The sequence below is a fragment of the Nothoprocta perdicaria genome, unplaced genomic scaffold (assembly GCF_003342845.1).
Source record: "Nothoprocta perdicaria isolate Ctin4 unplaced genomic scaffold, notPer1 scaffold_22, whole genome shotgun sequence".
Classification (NCBI taxonomy): Eukaryota; Metazoa; Chordata; class Aves; order Tinamiformes; family Tinamidae; genus Nothoprocta; species Nothoprocta perdicaria.
The window spans coordinates 670,427-691,043 of NW_020455415.1; positions in this window are offsets into that span (position 1 = coordinate 670,427).

Sequence of the window (20,617 nt, forward strand, 5' to 3'; positions counted from 1 at the left end):
GCTGAAACTATGGGAAAGAATGAAGAACACTATCAAAAGTAATTTACTATATCCTAAAAAAAAAAAAACAAGCAGATGAGCCACATAATGCTATAGATTGATAAGCTGTGGGTTAGGGAAAAATAAAATTGTATGTAATCAAAATCCAAAAATTAGGTCATGTCTTTTATTGACATATAATCAATCAATAAATGTGAAATACAGAGAAGTTCTATACCTTATATTCTCTTTCTATTGTGATTCTCAGTTTATGTCTTATTGCCAGTTTCTTAAACCTTTCTTTCCACAGTTTATATAGTGCGACATTATTTTCAACATTATGTCTCTTTTTCTCATTTGATGAGATCTTTTATTTTTGTGCCTCTTGAAAATATCTTTATTTAAAATGCTTTTGCAATTGCATTTCCTGGAAATATTTTTATTGTACAAATAAATGACTGTGCATGGTTAAATAATAAAATATCCATTATGTTGCTACATATTTATGATATTTCTTCTCACTGATAATCCTTATTGGCAACTAAATTTAAGCACTTAAACACCTAGCAACAATTTTACCTATGGATTTGAGTCATTTGTAGCAGTCTGGCAGAAAGATACATCCTGTAAATCTCAGAAGAAAAATATTGATAGCTGAATAATATCTAGTAGATTTTTTTTCAGGTTGAGATATGCAGAATGTTAATTTGCCTTATCATATATGCCTATAAAACATCTAGAAGATTGCTGTACGTGCAAGATTACAAGCTAGTTTTTGAAGGAACTTAATAGGACATGACTGGTTATTGTGGTTGAAACCTGTCTGTCCTGTGTAGCCTGAGGTCTATAGTGACAGTAAGTTTAGAGCCATACTAGTAATGTCCCAACAACACTTATATTGCCATGGCCTCAAGACAGGACAATCCCTATTCCCAAAATAATCCCTCAGCCTGAGGAGTCAAGTTAGCATCTCTGCCTGACATCCTTTGAGAGGATGATTTACAAATATTTGAGCAGCATACCACTGGCTGAAATTCTGCCTTCACTGAATCTCCAGATTTTGTCTGAGCAGAATTTCATTTGCAGTTACCAACTCCAGTTACCTTAGGAAGGCAGGTAATTTTTGTGGACACAATTATTCTAAATTGTCAAAAGTCATCTTGCTCCACCTATGGAAGCTATTTCTTTCATCCAGCATGAGGACACTCCTCTCATGATTTTCCCCCCAAACTCCCTTTCTATTACTTTACAGATATTATTATCTATTATTCTTTACAGATAAAGTAATAAACAAAGTGAATCAAAAGCTCTCTTCTGAGGAAAAGTGTTACATGACCTCCCCATGGAAGAAAAAAAAGAGAAGAGAATGACATGATCTAAATTGCTCTCATTTTAGATAGTGTTGACAGCCCTTCGTTCTCCTGGCTAACACCTCATTCTGTCTACAGTTTGTCACTGATGCTTCTTTCATTTCTAGATACAGATAGAAAAGATTTTTTTATTCTACCAATAGCTGAAAAATAAAAACAAATTAATGTCAGTTTAGTCAACAGATAGTTGATTCGACATTAATGAAGTCCATAGGAATTTTGTTATTACTTTTCCTCGGGTGGAATTTGCCCTTAGAAGTAATGCTTCACCTCTGGTCACTTCATATTTTATAAAGATATGTATTCAAAATAAAATCACTTCTCCATATTCAGAATGAATTTCTTTTTCAAACACAAGATAATTTTTAATTAGGTTTGTTGGAATAGTGAAGAATAAGTTTCAGAATTGTGTTACAGTATATGACAGACATAAAAAAATATAAATTAATTTTTAATTTGGACTTATTCTTTTTTAATTCTCATAACACATTTTGATATTTTTTGCGGCATAAAAATTCAGTGTGGTAGTAGTCAACTTACTCCTAATACAAGTGATTCAGTACTAATGGTCTGCCCTATTCTTTTAGTAATAATTAGCTATTTTACAGCATAAATAACTATAACTGACATATTGTGTTCTCATGCTGGTCATTGAAATGTTGTCTCATTCCCTGCTCCTGTAAGATGCTGCAAATGTGTTTTACACAACACAATTCACAGACCATACATGGCCAGTTTCTGCTCTTCGTGGTGGCATACTAATTTAATAACTTTTATAATTAAGCTCAGATGTAGAAAACCATAATTTAGGAAAAGAAATTGGAAGAGAGTAAGTGACATTTAATTCTTGCAAAGAGCAAACAGGATGGAGTGGAAAGAGATAATGGACAGTAGAGAAATAACTGCCATTTTCCACTTGTTCCTCACCTTCACACTTACTCTCTTCTGTAGAGATATCTTTTCACACAAAGATAATATCTTCTTGTTAAATGACATTTTTAGAGAAAATATCCCTGTTATATCTTTCCTCCTTCTCTGAAACGACAATCATTTGTCTGTTTGGCAAATAGAGCTTAGCAAGCTTTGCTAGGATCAATGTATTAAAAACTAAATTGCCATATCCAAGAAAGCATTAAAGTAATGAGGATTCAAAAGAATCCCCTTAAAAATCAAGACCTTTATATATCCTTGAATGTAACATATGTACATTTTCAAAGCACAACTGAGAGTCTGACAATTATATAGTGCTACTGGTTCAACAACCTTGACATTCAATAACCTCATTCAGTCAGAAGGTGGATCTGCCAAAATCACAGGAGTGGAAATGTGGAAAATAATCAATCTTGGCTAATACATTATAGTAATGAAACTTTCAACAGTATAATAGATATTCACAGACCTTCTCTGACTAATGTAAATAGATACATGCACCTACTCTTTGTATAACATCTGAGCATTCAGGGTCTACTTCTAATAAAGTAACACTGAAATAGATAATTCAGACATATAAAAGAAATTCACAAATTCAGAAAGTTGTAAAGTAGAAATTGACTTGTTTGTGCATAATATCCCACTGAGGAGAACCTTTAGAGCTGAAAGAGTACGAAGCTGGAGAAACAAAATCTGAACTCTAATTTAGTCAGAAGGGACTGAAGTATTTTTAGAATGAAGACTGTATTTTTAGATAATATATATGATCCTTAATAACTAATGCAGTAAAGATGGCAGAAACATACACTGCAGTTACCCAAAGTAATTCAGAGATTTACTTTCTTGCTGTTTATGTATAAGTGAACTGACCTATCCTCACAGCAGTTGAGAAACAGCTACTACTACTACTAAGCCTTTTGTAACCTATAAGGCACAATTTTCAATAGATGGGAAATGTAAACTCCTCCTTTTCTACCCTAAGGCAAACTCTCTCAGAGCTGTTGATGTAAAGCATGGGGCAGTTAACAAGCTTATATTTGAAGACTGCAGAATAATACGGGGTTCAGGATGAATCAATATTTCTTCTAGATAACTAAAGTGAAGGCCAAGTCATACATTTAAAGCAAACAATTCAAGTATAAATATCAATGTGCTGCCTGACAGGATGCCAATATATATGCTTTAAAAGGTATACAGCTCAGCTGTATAATTACGAATAAGGGAAGCTTTACCAATAAATTAAGGGCATTTCTTAAAAACACTGAAAATGTCTGAAAGCAAAAACTGACAAAAACATTTGGAAGAAACAGTGATGCAGAAAGAACACACTCAGCTCCAGATGAAGATCAAATTTGCAGGATGCCTTCTGAATCTCACAGGATTGGATCCAAAAGCCTTATTATCTTCAAGACAGAAATAGATCAATATAGGCAACATTTGCAAGATTGAAACAGGTCATATATAGCAGAGGAGATGGTATCATTTTAATGAGGAAAGCGAGATCATAACCAGGACCTCCAAGAAAGGAGACAATGGAAAGTTATTTACAGCACATTGGATTTCATTTTTTGTCCTCATGAATGCTAGCAGTTTTATTAGTGGAATGCTGATGGACAGAGGTTTTGTTTTCTCTAACACTGAATGATTATGCATTTTTTTAGATGTTCATATTTTTTTTCTGAGAAGAGAGAAGTGAGAAAGAACCAATGAACTGTAGCAGGAATTTTTCTAGTACATGTATATTAAATGAAAAACATATAGATAGACCTACTAATGGAGAAACAATTTTAAACCCTACTTTAACCCAAAGTATCTGTAAGATGGTCTGATTGATATTTATTGATATCATGTTTAGTGCAAAGGAATCAGGGCCAGTAGTAAGCGCTACTATAGAATAGGTTAAAACAAAATATCCTTCTACTATGTATAGAAAGATCTCTAGAAATATAGTTTAAAAGACAAAACAAAATCTTGCTTTTAATCTTATTCATGGAAGGCTAGCGTATTTAAAAATATACAGAATGCTACATTTTATGATCTAGAATACATATTCTTGTTGCATTTATCAAATTTGGAGCCATCTAGACTCATAGAAGACTAGTTCTTAGAGTAGATGTACCACACCACTAAAGAAAGGATTTAGCTTGATTTATTTGAAGTACTTTTTCCTGCAGGAAATAGGCTCAAGATATCTTTTTTTTTTTTTTTTTTTTTTTTTTTTCTATAGGAATAGCAAATGCAAAATAAGCACTGTGGTGCCTTAAATGCATAATAAGCACTGGAGCCTTAAAATGCATCAGAAAATCATAGCAAAGTCTATAGTATACAGTGTGTGGTCTCCCTCTGCTTTGTAGTGCAAAATATAATATGAATCCTCTACTCTGAAAACTTGGGAGGACGGCCATCACTCTTTGTTAGGAACTTCAAAGAACGGTTCCCTCCTAAAGATCCCTCCCCCTAAGGAGCTGCAAAAGCTAGAAAAGCCTCAGATCCTAGGGAGTGCAGCTCCCTCTTTTTATGTTTAGTCCTTTTTTTCTATCTTTTAAAATAGCATACAAAATTCTATGCAACATTTATGGTAAGATAGATGTTAACTTCAGGTTAAGTTCTCAAATTTCAGGTAGTGCCAGAGATGCAGTTTCTTGCATAATGTTACCTCCACCATTATGGAGAAAAGTGGTGTTATATACAGGCAACATCTGGAGGCCGGTGGGCAGAGCTCAATTTCACCTTTCCTTTATGGTCAGGATCATATCATCTACAGGTCTGAGTCATACCACTCACTTTAGCTTGTCTAAACATTTGATATCCAGTCTAAACTACAGCTTTGCTCTGTTTACAGTACTGGAGATGAATAATTAAATGAATAACTTTTTCATGTTATTGTAAAATAGCCACTTTTTACTGCCTAGGTGGGAGTGAAACTCAGTTCTAAAACCAAAAATAAATTTTAAATAGCTAAAGATAGGCAAGATGATTTCAGGCTGTAATCTCCCCCTCTCTCAGCTACTATATAAAATGTAGTATTAAGCATTGCCTATCTGTTGGAAAGATGGTGTTGGGATTACTCTAAGGATTAAGAGGTGCTCAGACTGTACTTGCTTCTAAGATATATGTATGATTCATGTTGTGTCCCAGTCAGATTCAACTATTTCTCTCATAACATACATTAACAGGTTTTCTCTGTTGTAGGGAGTCATTCCTCTGATGTAGGGATGTTTCTGAACACTGCAATTCCTTTAGATATATAGCATTAAAGATACTCAAAACTATATTATACATTAATTTATATCATGAAGAGGACAGTAAGCCCATTATCTCTTTTCCATCCCTATCTGAGCCATCACAGTTCCTCAGATGTAGCTTCATGCTACATTTCCATAACACCATGGATCTTACAGTATATTTTCTACTGAAGGGAAATTTTTCTTTCCCCAATCTTCTTTCCTCCCTGCAGCCTGCCTAATCAATATGTCACATCTCAGAAGAACCCACAGAGAATGTAAGGACAGACAGTTCAATGTGGCAGAGGTTGTAAAAGCCTCAATTTAATGTGGCAGCCTAAGACTAACCTTTGGTACAACACCGATGTGATAGGTCTAATAGCTACCTTCCTATGGAATGAAATCTACTGCCCATCATATTCCATTTTCTGTAAGGATTCAGGACAGTTCCAAGGATATAGAGTTCTTGTGATGCAGAATATTTCTTCATTGTCCTGGGGCCATTTTTGAATATTTTGTCTAAGAGGTCCAGCTGCTTTCATTCAGTGAAAACTGAATTTCCATTTAAAATCTTTTAGCTCTTGTAAATTTAAGAGAATAAACACAGTTTATTTTCCTTCCTACAGTGAATTACAGCCATTGAAGTTTATGAGTTTCTAACATTCAGGCTAATTCTGACTGTTACATTAATTGTTGAAAAAATGGGGACACCTTTGATGGGAATATTTGCAAGATATTACTTGAACATTTCTTTCAGAGCATTAGTAGTCAATCAAATCAAATCAATCAAACTTAATCAAATAGAAAAGGAAGCAAGCCTCTTTTATGTTAATGTTATATGAAACCTACCAGTCATAAGGTGCAAAATCCAGTCAATGCCTACACTTACACTTATTTTATTTTTCTCAGTATTGAACACTGAGCTGAATGCTGCATGGCTTGAATGCTTTTTATTAGACTGTGACAACAACTCAAAGAATGTGGAGTATTTTCCTTACTATGTTCCCTTTGTTTTTTTGAAGTGACCAAATAAAATGCTGTTGACATTTTTTTGCCATCAATTTCCACATGGTTCTGAAGTTTAATAGCTGATTTATTGAAGAGATTTTTCTCATCAGTCATAGAGGGAGAGTCAGCCTGACAGCAGGAGCATGAAAGTCTATGTTGTACAAACATGCTACTAATTTCTTTTCTGTATCACTTGCAATGTGTTTTGTGATAGTTCTGCAGCTGCAATGAGAAAAATATATGTTCCCAAATTTTGTTCTTCTTAGCTTCTGTACTTTGAAGGGTCACAATATGTACAGAATGAAAGATTTCCTTAGCACAAAAGATAGTGCATGCTCCAATATTCTGGAGCAGCTTATCCTTCTGAAGATTCAGTCATTTTTAGCCTATTTCTAGCACAACAACTGCCAAAATTCTTTTCTTCATCATCTCCCTACTGAACTGAATATGTCTTTAAGTCATAACCTCTATTTACTTTGATTCTCAAAGCTATGAAGTATTCTAGCCTCTTCACTTATTTTCATTCAGAAGGTTGCTAATCAGCGTTTCCAGATTGTCCTATCAACATGTGTCTCCTTCACACAGGAAAAACAGGAAACAAGGTAAGTTGTTGCTGAACAACCATATGAAAGCCCCAAATTGTCTATACGACACCTTTTCTGTTAGCTGAGGGTCAATCTCCCAGAAGATAAAAAATTATTAATAACACAGTTTTGCACTAAGTGAATTCATAAGCTTAGATATAGTTTAGCATTAGTTACGAATGTCGTACTTTAAACTCTATTCAGCAAAATGGTAATGGCAGTTGGGTACAGCTGGCGTAATTTGTAAAGCTATGCTAATTTCAAGTCCACTTTGCCTCAGCTGAGGATTTGGTGCTTTAGGTCTTAGCATATAATGACATAAGGAGAAGAGCAAAAAGCAGTACTGAATGTGTGATTAGGTAAGTGTGAAGTCATCTATTTTCATTTTTTTTTTCTTCTATAATAGCTGAAACCCAAAATGACACCTACTAGAAATAGGAAGCTTACCAAAAGATTGCTGCTGTGGTTAACAGATTCTTTCATCAGGCTTCTAAAGTCAAAGATGAGAGTTCTGGCCAAGAAAAAAAATCTACTGAAAGTAGCCATTTCATGAGTGCATTGCAGAAAATATAGATTTAGATCAGTATTCAGTATTAGAGAGTGTTGTAAGCCATCACCACAAGTGAATCCCCATCTATAAAGTTACTGACTGCTCTTGGATGGACTTGATCTTACTTCACATGAAAAATACAAAGAAGCCAAGAAGTCTTTTCTTCCAGGTTAATATGAAAACAAATGCTTAAAACTTAATTTTCCTATAAAGCATCTCATTTTTTTTTAAGTCCCGCTATGAATATTAAGTCAGTAAGATGAGAGCAGAGTTAAACATTTCTGAGTAAACAATCTAAATCCATTGAGTTTTTTTAACACTTTTACCATAAAAGGTAATGATAATAGCATTAATAATGCTACAGATAATGCCTCAGTAATGCTACAAAGTAACCGTGCTCAAAACTCATGCTTGCTTTGCTTTAGGACTTGCTAATACATGTTTAGAATGAACTAGGCAAACCCAAAGGTTTCCATTTCTGAAACACACTTTATATGTATGGGTCATTTACAGATAGAGGCAGAAATACAGATAAAGTCTATACAGATGTAGGTATGTGCATGTTCATGAGTAAACCAGTGCCACAAAGCCTACGTTAGCCATTCCTTACAAGCTCTTGCTCTGAATGTTTTTCAGTTCCTGTTATTTTGTGGAAGAAAGTAGATTCCTCTCATGTTGTGAAGGATGGATGCATATATCAAGAGTCTAGAAAAGACAGTCTCACTGCCTCACTCCTTGGTGCTATTGTCACTCAAACTAAATAGTCTTTTTCTTTGTGCTATTCAGAATGAATAACAGCATAAGTGATGGGAGCAAGACTTGATATAAATTACTAGACATCTAAATATACTCACCTTCAGAACAGTTATATTCTGCAACAAAGATGTAATTCAGCATTGGAAAGAAACTTTCTCATTCTAACAAAAAACAGAGTCGACTCATTAACCCTCCAAACACTTTAATGGAATCTATTGATTGTTAACTAAGGTAATCAGTGAGCAAAGCACAGAGAAAATCAGAATAGCACAATATGTTATTTTAGAGGTGAATGGATCAGGGAACATATTTTTTCCATTCTCTTTAGTGATTAAAAAAAAAAAAAAAAAGAATAACCCACAAATTAAATCAGTGCTCTTTATTTCTCTAGGGAAGTTGTTTACAAAAGAAGAGAACAAAATCACATTTCCAGCCATGAAAAACAGTACTCAAACCCACAACTGTTCCATTTTGTTGTATATTTATAAGTAGAACAAAAGAAATCTTTCACTCATTTTCCTTCACTTATGCCTGCAGTTTTAAATTATTTTCGCTGATATGTTGTAATTTACCTTCAGCATGCCCATATGAATGTTATGCACAGACAAAAAAAAAAATAGAGTGAGAGTGTCTACCAGTAGAGCAGATAATTAGCTAGGTTTACTCTTTATTTTGGTAGCTATAGTTTGTGTATATATGTATTTTTTGTATATATATATGTGTAAAATTATATATATGTGACATCACACATGAAAGAGAGTAGAAGGAAGGAAAGGAGGAAGAGCAGGAGAAAGGGAAGGAGGAAGGAATGAAAAAGAAAAGGAAGGAAGAAAGGAAGGAAAAAAAATGCAGCTCTTATCAGTAAGCTGACCTTGATAAAGCAACTAAACTCCTAAAGTGAGGGTGAGCACTCTATGAAGCCTGAAGCAGTAAAGGAGGTACCTTTTCCTTAGCTGAGCTGCTGTATCCAGCTTGCAGATAGCAAATCAACGGGCAGCAATCCAGGAGATCTCCCCTACAGGGTGTGTAAGTCCCATCCCTGCCCCAAATTCTGTATGTACAACTGATCTGCTGAAGTAGTTCTTCAGACATAAACGGAAAACTGTGGGGCAGATTCCTAAGAGACACAATTAAGAGTTTCATAATAGCAGGCAGAATTTGGTTAGCTAGACAGATCTAATTTTTCCTGTTTATTTAATATTGTATGTTCAGCTTAATATTGCAAAGCATTTTTATTCATGATTTCAGTAACACAGTTTGAGTAGCTCTGATCCTTCTATGTGCTGCATATGTGCAATGTGAATCTAATTCTGCATTGAGTTTCAACTGAGCCATTGTATAAAAGGAGTTTTAAGTGTTATAAGAATTGAATGATAATATTTTACCCTTAAGCACCTTATCCAATGTTCATTTTTCTGACGTTAAATTCTAATTTAGTGAGAAATACAAAATTAGATCACATTATATACGTGGATTTGTAAATAATATTGGGTCAGGGCTACAGAGACTTTTGCTAAGGGTGTCTCTTAAAAAACATAGGCTTTTATTTAAAAAACACCCAGACATAGTCAGGTACTGGTACTCATTAAATAAATCCTAGAAGATACCAAATGATATCAACTCTAAGAAAGTTTCTGGTTTATTTATTTTATTTATTTTTTCTGTTATTTGCCTGCTAGGCTAGAAAGTTTCACAGGAAAGAAAACACAATTGTGTGTGAGCATGCATATTGCAACTTAATCCCTGTCCCTGTCTGCTCTGTGTAAATTAAAGAGCAGCATGAAAACAGATTTTTTTTAAATGTCAATGTACATTGTTAAAATGCTAATATGATGGAGCAGAAAGTGTCAGAGGTAGGGAAGGTGGAAGACAGTGAGAGTTGCAAATACTTACTTCAAAACACAGATGCGAGTTCAAATGTGTGGTGTTCTAAGATGTCCTTTTAAAGTGCATCATTTTTCTCTGTGCAGAAAAACAAGTAGACAGAGGTTTAACGTCTCCAATTCTTTTATAAATGCAACCTGACACTAAGAAAAAAAATGTGTCCATCACTGGCAGAAAAAGTCTTGCAGTATTTACTGATTTCTGTATTGCTTTTTTAGGGAAAAGAAGGCCATTTGACCATGAAATGCCCTGTGAGAATAAGGGTATTATTAGTAGCTGTGATGCTGGATCTGCAGTTTGGTTGCCCATCCCATAGCATTAACCACCTAACCACTACTCATCATAGAACTTTTCTGCATTATATCGCTGTACTTCCTCTCATCTTAGACTCTACTTTCCCTTCCCTGTTGGAATTAGTTCAGCCTTGCTTTCTGCCTTTCTCAGTCAAGCCCAGCTCCTCCCACATGAGCGCACATTTCAACTTGCACAAAAATAAGCCTGACAACCTCCTCATATGTCCAGACTTCTGCCTCAGCTGTGATGTTCCTTTCTACATATCATCTCCCCTTTCTACATATCATCTGCACATGTTCTGTCATCTTTTCCCTCCATCACCACTCAGATCATAGCTTTCAACTCTCTGTCCTTTCTTCATACCTCTAAAATGGTCATTACACAGCCATGTCTAACCACATCTTGTCTTGCTCCCATGAAATCTGTTTCTTTACTTACCTCTGCAGCTGCAATTGCCTACTTAATAACTAGGGCTGCTCTTGTACTTAGATGCAGATTTGGGGTTACACATCTGTTTCTTTTTTTTTTTTTTTCTTTTTTTTTAAACCTTTAATTAGTGCTGACACATTCTTTCCCTTCAGAACAGCCCTGTGCTCAGTTGTCAATACACTGCCACCCATATTGCTCTTCCCTTTTCCTCTGCTCAATCCTTTACATTCATCTCCAATAAACTTAACTTCCCTGCACACTTAGCCAGAATGTGTGTTTTCTTTCCCTTTTTCTGTTGCCCTGATTCAATTCTCTTATTCCTCCAAATCATTTTTGTCACTAGACTAGCACATTTTCATCTTCGAGGCTTTAGCAGTCAGAAGACATGAAAGAAGTCAGGGTTGATACTATTCAGGCAGGACCAACTGCTCCATTCAGGTAAAAACAGAACAGCTCAAAGGTCATTTTCATGACATTGTGTGCTTAATTCTGCAAAGCTCTGACTTTTAGCAATACCTGGAACATCATAAAGCACCTAGCTCTCCTTTGTATAAGTCACAAATAAAGAAATTGGAAAGCAAGTCATGTATTGTATAATATCTCTTGTTCAAAGATATTGCTATATTAATCCTTTGTGTCACTTAGGTCTCTTCATTATGTGGTGTGTATGATCATGGATATTTGTTAATCTCATATCTTAAGAGCTTAATGTGGTTTCAATATTACTAATATAGTGAGAGATTTATTTGCAAAAACTCATCTTCAGGCTTCTATCCGTTCCTTTGGATGAACAGTCCTAATAGAAGCACTGCTAAAGGAAACAATATGCTAGGAAAACTCATCAGTCCTTTTACAGCAACTAGTTCTTATATAAAAATCTGACAAAAAAAACCAACAAATTTTTACACCATTGATTAAAAACTTTCCCATATTGGGCACCTAACCAACTTTTTTTGAGAGGACTTCAAATCAGCCAAAGCTTTGAGGTAGACAGATGCAGCTATTCATTAAAGTGAGTATACCAAAACTGAAAAGATCATGTTCAGAATATTTGAAGTTATGTTTTGTCAGAACACAAACACAAAAGAATAAAGTAAGTTTTTAAAGACTGAGCTCTCAATTCTGCTAAGGCACATATTAATAAAAGGACTTGGAAAGAAATCTCTCTCAATCTCTCAAATCTCTCTCTCTCTCATTCTACCAGTTCTAGGCACACTTTTTTTTCAGTAGTTTTGACTTATGCTGGCCTTCCAGGCAATACCAAAGGGAGCAAATCCTTGTGAGAAAAATTTCACCTCTCTCCAGAGCATTTAAGGTTGCAGTAAGCACAACAAAGTAAATAGGCAGCCTTTTTCTTTGGAATTCAGCCACAACTTTTTAAATCCAGCATGATATACAATAATATAGTCAGTATATTGACAACAAACACAATCAACAGTTCTTCCATCCACCAAACTCCCTCATTCAGAGTAGTGCTAGTTCAGTACACATTTAGGTACATGAATTACAGGGACCTGCTATCTGCAGATCATCCAGTGATGTATATTTGCGCAACAGCTGTGTGATGTTCTTGCTGCTGTGTTTTTTCTTCCCAAAAGAGATTCAAAGGGAGTGTGTGATTGCTGTAGACCTGTCTATGCAGGGCTGAGATCCATATTTCCTGCTGCTTCATTCCACTACCAACTAGAACTCCAGATGGAGGGGAGGCTTTATACCTCAAAAGCACAGTTTTGTTTTCCTGATCAAATATGCCAGGTATCATGTTTGTTTAAAACTGAGGAACACAGTTCAAAAACTAAATATTTGTGAAGGTGGCTTTCCTCTTCTTTGAACACCAAAGCAAAAAGGATAGGGCAGGGAACACATCTGATAGGGTCTTCTGGAAGAAAGAAATGCTTCTCTAGTATGCATTAGCTTGTTTACGAGCCTGTCATTATGAGTCATTAGCTGCTTGCCACACGCTCTATCTGCCATTCTGTTGCGTATGAAGCTTACTTCTGAGGGATAAACAAAAACAGAGCTGAAAATCAAGCAGGGAGTAATTTCCTCATGGACAAAGTGTTCACAGACACTGAGGAGAGAGTCAGCAGAACCTTGGATTTTTTATTTTTCTGAAATATGGAGGCAAATAAATTAACTAAACAGAGTAGTTAATCAAAATCCTAGCTATAGCAGGGCATCTGTTAAAAAAAGTCCTCGGTCATTGGATTTTGCATTTTAATATTGTTGTTGCAGTAACTATACCTTTTTCCTTCTCATGATTCATAGGAAGAATCTGGGGGGAAAAAGTAAGAGAATAAGAGAACAACAGACTCAAGAGTCAGGGGAATGAAAATATAAGGAAATATAATAATACAGGAAAGAAGGAAAGCATGTTGCAACTTACATATTTTAAAAAGAGGAGAAAATGAAACAAAAGAGGGTGTAAGATTTTTCTAGAGCACCGGACAAACTATGGAGGTGTTTCTCCTATGAACTGTGTAGGGAAATTGCTAAGCTGCAAAAGGAAAATGAGTAACACCATTCTAGAGGAAGAAACTGTTTCTAGAATAGCATTTATACACATATATTACTGTATTACCAGTTCATCCACAGAATCTGATGCAATAAAACTGTAGAAACAAAGAACACATTTCTTTTCCTCCTTTTTTTTTTTTTCCCCAAAGAAAATTGTGTGTAAGGAAAAAGTTTCATAACATCTGGAAGAGGTAGTGTAGTATATGGTGATAATCAAGCAAATTCAAATAAAGCCTTGGAAACAAAAATAAGACAATGTAGAAGAAAATAAACCAAAGACATATATCAAAAAAATCACACTGAATTCAGATTCTATGGAAAAAGTTTATGGCTTTGCCAAATTCGTGTAATTTCATCTTCAATTTGCTGAGAAGCATCTCAGTCTGAAATTTTGAAAATTTCAGCTGATAGAACGGTTCCAAAGAATGAGGCTAGGCAAAATATACTAATTTATTCCTATTGAAAAATGGCAGTAATTTTTCTGCAATGCTCTAGTATTTTTTTTTTTTACTTGGAACAAAGACTGCAAATTTAGCAGTAGCATAGGAGGTGATTTTGTGATAACCCAGGAAAATTTTCTACTTTTGGTTAGCTGTGAAGCCTACACAGTGGGCATGTGTAAGAGCCATGAATATCCTTCTGCAGAGAGAATGATGAAACTGAGAATTGCAGTGATTCAACATAGCACATTCATGTGATATCCCAGAATGGGTCTTGGCACTGACTTTTCTTGCACAAATAACAGATAATAAACTCTGTTATTAAACGAGAATCAGGATAGAAGGAAAATGAGCTTATCTGAAGAACAGAGAGACAATGACAAGATGACAATAAGAAAAGGCATGTGGATGGATGAGGCTGTAGAGCATTGAGAGATGGAACAAAGAACTATATAGGAAAGAGACTGTGCAAAAAGGTGGAAATTGGGGCTTCATGAGTCCAAGAACCATAGGATCCTTGCACGATTAGGTAAATGAGGAATGTGAATACCAGCTGAGCATGACTGGACAATAATCAAGCAGGAGGAGATACCAGGTTTGGTTTGTACCAGAATTCAGTAGAGCAGGGAAAATACGGAAATGCAAGGGCACATCTGATGAAAAGTCAGACTGACTTTTTACAATGATAATGGATTGTGCAGATTATAGGAGGAGCCTGACAACAATGAAGCTAGTACAGAGAGTCAAGAGAGAAGGAAATGGCAGAAAGAAGACACTGGTAGAACCAGAAGAAAAAGAACAAGGCAGAAAAAGTTTAAATAAGTGTAAGAGAGGGACTTGGAATTATAGAAAAAAGAGCTAAGAAAAAGCACTAGGAGTCATAATGCAGGAAATACCTTGTAGTATATAGACAGATAAGTGGCGGGGATAGCAAAAGGATCAAACTTAAAGAGAATGGACAGAGGATTCTGTGCCCACAAAGTCGCTTTCATCCAAGAGTCTGCACCAAAGCCGATCATATCTCATTATCCTGCTTCTTTCACTACAGGCAATCACATGTAGAGCCCAGGGAAAGCTCTACTGATTGGCATAGAAGTTGGCATCCTACTGCTGCTGCTACTTACTTGTTTAGCTGAAGGGACAGAGGTCTGGGGAGGAATCTCAAGCTTCCAGACCTTCTGGTAACTATATGAGGATATTCATTTTGCTGCCACTCAATATTTTGGAGAAGGCTGAGAGGGGATCTGATTAATATGTATAAATACATGAAGGGAGAATGTAGGGGCCAAACTCTTCTCAGTGGTGGCTAGTGACGGGACAAGGGACAATGGGTAGAAGTTGAAACATAGGAAGTTCTATATGCATGTGAGGAAGAACTTCTTCGCTGTGACAGAGCCCTGGAGGTTGTGGAGTCTCCTTCTCTTGAGTCTTCAAAACCCACCTGGATGCCACCCTGTGCCACGTGCTCTGGGTGTCCCTGCTTGAGCAGGGGGATTGGACTAGTTGATCTCTAGAGGTCCCTTCCAGCCTCAACCATTCTGTGATTCTCTGATTCTGTGATTCTGTGAATATTACATTTTCATAGTTTGCTTTTTCTATTGATTAACTTCAACTAGACAAATTAAGCCAAACTAAGTCAAAAATATTAGGGAGGCTACAGTAGGCACAAAAAAGAACAAAACCAAAAACACGGCAAACAAATAAACAAAAAAAGGAATTAGCAATACAAACAACTCTCATCTCTCTCCTTTACTTCCTTCTCTACTTCTGAGAGTGTGGTATGCATGGTGTTCATTACTTAATTATTCCTCTATGTCCAGCAGTCACTCAGTTTACTCTGGGGCTGAACCATGATTGCAAAGTGAAGGAGTCTTTCAGATTCCTGCTTAATTTGGGGCAGAAATAGCGCCTTAGGAGTAAATGAGATAGGAAATTGCAGGAATAATATACATATATATATATATTTATGGTTAATGTACTCACACACTATCCTGACCTTGTATTAATCTCTGCAAAAACTCTAACAAATTACTTAAGCTCTGTCTCCCACAGGTGACCACTGACTATGTGACTCTATGATTCCATATTTTGCGTCAGCAAAATTGCTTAAGTTACTTCATGCGCACATGAAGTCACTACATGATGATGCCATTAGACATTCTGTTCATATGTCAACACATGCCTGTCAGTTTGACACCAGTGTTTTGCCAAAATGGTTTATAAGAGAAATGATGACATTTTGCATTTCAGGTAAAAAGCAAGAGATAAACTCACTTTGAACACTATTGAGCAGTTATGCTAAGGTAACCAGATGTACAAAAACTGCACTGTAAAGCAGAGCCTGATAATGCCATGCTAATCAACAGAGTGTGTGTTATTGAGGATAAGGTCTAAACAAATCTGTTCTAAAAAAGGTCTTATACAAACACATATAACTGAAAAAAAAAAAATGGAAAGTACGACAGAAACTGTTCACAACCCCAAATAAATTTGTAGAAATGCTCCACTTTATTTTAAGGCTGATTCAGATGGAGGCCTTTTTAATCCCAGTTCTCTATTCAGGGCCATGAAATGTCACACAAGCAAGAGTTATAATACTGCTTTATTTTAACCAACAGTTTTCTTGAAACTGCTTAAATTGCAAAAACTGTCACCATGCTTCTCTCCAAAGGCCCTGTCTAAATGCAATTTAACTGCTTGGTATAAATGTGATGTACCTGATCCAGGACCTGGAGACTCCTGGTAAAAAATGTGGACTCCCCAAAATATAATTCCTTAGGTACAACAATGTTTGTAGGCATTTGGTTCAGTGCGAGAAAAAGATACAGAAACATGTGTTCATCACCACATGCAAAAGTACCACCTATTTGCTAAGCAAGCTAATCTCTTGAAATTTCAAATTACAATACTTTCTTCCTCAGAGTAGGTCTGCAGACTCTAGGGGTGAAGAATTGAAAGATGTCCAGGAAACCATCTGCACTGGTGCACAGATCAATGACTAGCTTGTACTACCTATCTTCTATTCAGCTAGTTATTGTAAAACTAGTGTAAATATCTGCTCTATTTTATTGTAAAACTAGTGTAAATATCTGCTCTATTTTAAGCTTATACTTTTCCCTTTCATAGTGGAGACTGGACTATGGGCTTATCTTGGTCTGCAGAACTGGAAGTTGAAATGTCACATCCTATGTTACATCCCAAGTTCTGCCAATTGGAGTGGACTTCTTCAGTCACCTAGTCACACAGCTCTGTAGGGAAAATGATCCTCACGTGTTAGTTCAGCCTTGGTTTCTGCATAGAAGTGCATTACTTGCACTACAGTAAGCAAGATAGACTGAGGAAAAACGTGTTATCATTCTATATTGCAGGCTCTACCATTCTTATTCTGCTGAGCTGATCTTTTTGGACTTAAACATCACTGATATTCATAGAAGTTGCAATTTCAGCACTTTCTTGAGCAGAAGCAGACTGTAAGCCTTTGGGTAGGTGTGGAACAATGGCTGGGGGATGCTGCTTTCTTAAGCATCTAGTCAAAGAGACAGTTTTTCTTGATCAAAAATGACAAAAGATCTTGTTCCTCTGATTGCTTTAAATCAGAATTGTCAACTCTTGTAATTTCATTAGTCTTGTGACATCTGGCATTTTCTCTTTGACCTAAAGATCTGTGATCATAATGACATTTTAGACTTTTTTTCCCCGCATATATCTCTTCAGAATTATAGAGGCTGAATAAAAAGAAGTGACAAGTAAGAAAGCAGAATTATTCCTATTATTCTTACACCACATGATTTCAAGGTAACTTCATACTTTTGGGATTCACATGTGCCTATGAAACAATAGCATTAAGCATGTATTTCAGAGCTACAGAGAAATATGTTTTTGAAACAAAAGTTATTGCCCATATAGTATCCATTAGTTCTTGTGGGGAGGAAGAGCGAGAAATATATGACAAACAAAAATACTTTTACTCCTTTTCTTCGTGGTGATAATTATCATAATTGAAGACTTAGAAAAAGTTCCACATGGGAAATGAAAAGAATGAAGAGATAAAAATAATACCATTAAAATATGGCCATAGTGCCTCCTTTGCCATTTGTTTGCTTTTTAGCCTACTAGTTACCTGCATGTCTGATGATTATTCACAGGAAAATTCTTCTCAGCCTCCTTGAATGTTATAACATTTTCTCTTTTGAGTTCTTTATCCACTAAAGTTTATTGTATATGTGCTCTGTCAATCATGGAGCTGGCTTTTTGTTACTTAAAATACTAACCTCCGGTCAGCATCTGATATAATTAAAGCCTCTCAGCATTGTGGAATTTAACTCTTCCAGTTCTACTTACTTTCTATGGAACAAAACATCTTTGCAGGGATTGAAAAATGTCTCACAAGCAAGATTTAAAAAGTCGGTATTAGTTTAGTCTGCAGTTTCCTTTGAGCTGCTTAAAAGAGCAGAACTGGCAAAAAGTCTCCAGTGAACCACAGTAAACTGCTTATCCACACTTTTTTGCCAAAAAATTATGGAATAGCTACCGGATTTTTTTTTTTTTTTTGCATGGGAAGATATCTTGTCAAAATTGATATTTTCAGTGGCAACTGCTAACATATATTTGTTAAGCATTTCAAAATGAAAAGTGCAAATAAAATTAATTTTATTTTAAATAAAACTATTATTTCCATCCTAAATGACACAGCTTTATACTACATACAAATATAATATTATAATATTACAGCATTACATATGTGTTATTATTTGCATTCTGTTTCTCTTCTGTCTCTGGAAAGAAAATGGAAAAAAAAAAGTCATATAGATTAGCTAGATCATCTAGACTTAGCTAGAATATGATTTAGGAATCTATAGAAATTAAATATATAAGCCCCCTTTACTACAAAGCTAGGGGTTCCCATTCTAATTAATATATTTTTATTTCATCATTTCATATGAAATTTCATGATTTCATAATTCTTTTCAGTTTTGTTAAGTGTATGAAAATGTGATGTGGTTTTATTCATTCTTCTCTGAAACCCTTTAAAAAGTCTGTAATAGTGCAGGTCGTTTCTGCCTATGAATGACTCTATTACTCTGGAGCTAGAAAAACTGTAGGAAGAGGAAATAGTAAAAAGAATCATCATTGTAATTTTGTTGCAGTGTCATCAGCTCTAATACTGTAAAAAAAAGAGTGCTAGAGGAAAGCAAAATGTTCAGAAGGCTGTAAGAAAAAACAAAACCAAAACTGTCTTATAATTCAAAACTTATATGAATGAAATAAAGGAGTTTTAAATATTGATTTTTATATAGTAGTGTATGATTTTAATTGAATATTTTAATTGTTTGGGGACAAAAAGCATCATAAAATCTCCTCATGCAAACTGTGGGATTTTGACCATAGTGTATTTTCTTTGTTTTAGGTTTATTTCTTCTTGTTTAGAAAAAAAATCAATTTATTTTCCGTAGAAAAGAAGTTGACTTGCTTTGTTTATCTGCAAAATTTTTTATTTAATTGCCATTGTTGCAATACCGGAGCTAAATCCAATGCATTATAATAGCAATTCAGATCAGTTCATGGTGTAGTTCATGAAACAAACAGACAACCTAGAGTGAATGAGGTTGGATAAATCAATAGGATTTATGTCTTGGGGAGACATCTGTAAGGTCAAGTGTGGAAGACGATCTGAAATCAAAATAAAATAATGGAAAGAATCCTTTTGATTTGGTTTGTGCCTTGGGCTAGCAATTCCATTCTGTGGGGAAAACTGATATTTAAATAATATTTACTTATTACAAAAAATTAATGAAATTTCCTTTATCATTTAACTTTTCTCATATGAAATAGAATATTTTGACGTCATTCCTTTCTCTTTACTTAAATCCAGAATACAGAAAGAATACAATCAGTGCAATACTGAAAAAATCTAATGAAATAAGCTACCGAGTGTTATTCTTTTAACTAGTATAAATGTGAGTAGCAAAAATGAATGTGAACACTTTACTGGGTACTCTCATTAAAACCAGTTCAGGACACAGCATAAGATTCTGGTAAGAAAATTAAATTTTTCAGGATGGTCATGATACATAAAAAGGAACTCTCTCAATTTTGTGTTTAAAGAACTATATTTGAGGAGCACGGTGCATGTTATGTATACCAAGTTGCTAACATGTGGCCTGTCCTCTTCCTTTTCAGAGTAATTGATTAAATATTTCCCAGAACAAGACCAAATCTGCAGTGATCCTCTAATTACTCAAGACGTCTTAGATGAGCAACAACTAAAACCAGTTTTGGTGTATTTGGGTTGGAGGCCAGGGAATGTATGTAGAACAGTGATGCTGGTGTGCCTGACTTCCATCAGGATCCCGACAAACAGATGAAACTTTTACTTTGCACATCCACAGAATTAAGGTGAGTTAATCTAATAGATACTAAGTGGATTATATTTTTTTACTCTGTGCATCTAGGATCATAATTGTCTTTATCCTCTTTTGCTAACTGAGTGGATAACCATGGAAAAGGAAGAAATTAGTGAAATATATGTAGATATGGTGGTAAAAGAAAGTCATGATTCTTGGCCTTGCCTTTCCCTTTGTATAAATACACATAAACAAGAGGGTCTATTTAAAAAGAAAGAGAAAGCCAATCCACATACTAATTTTAATTC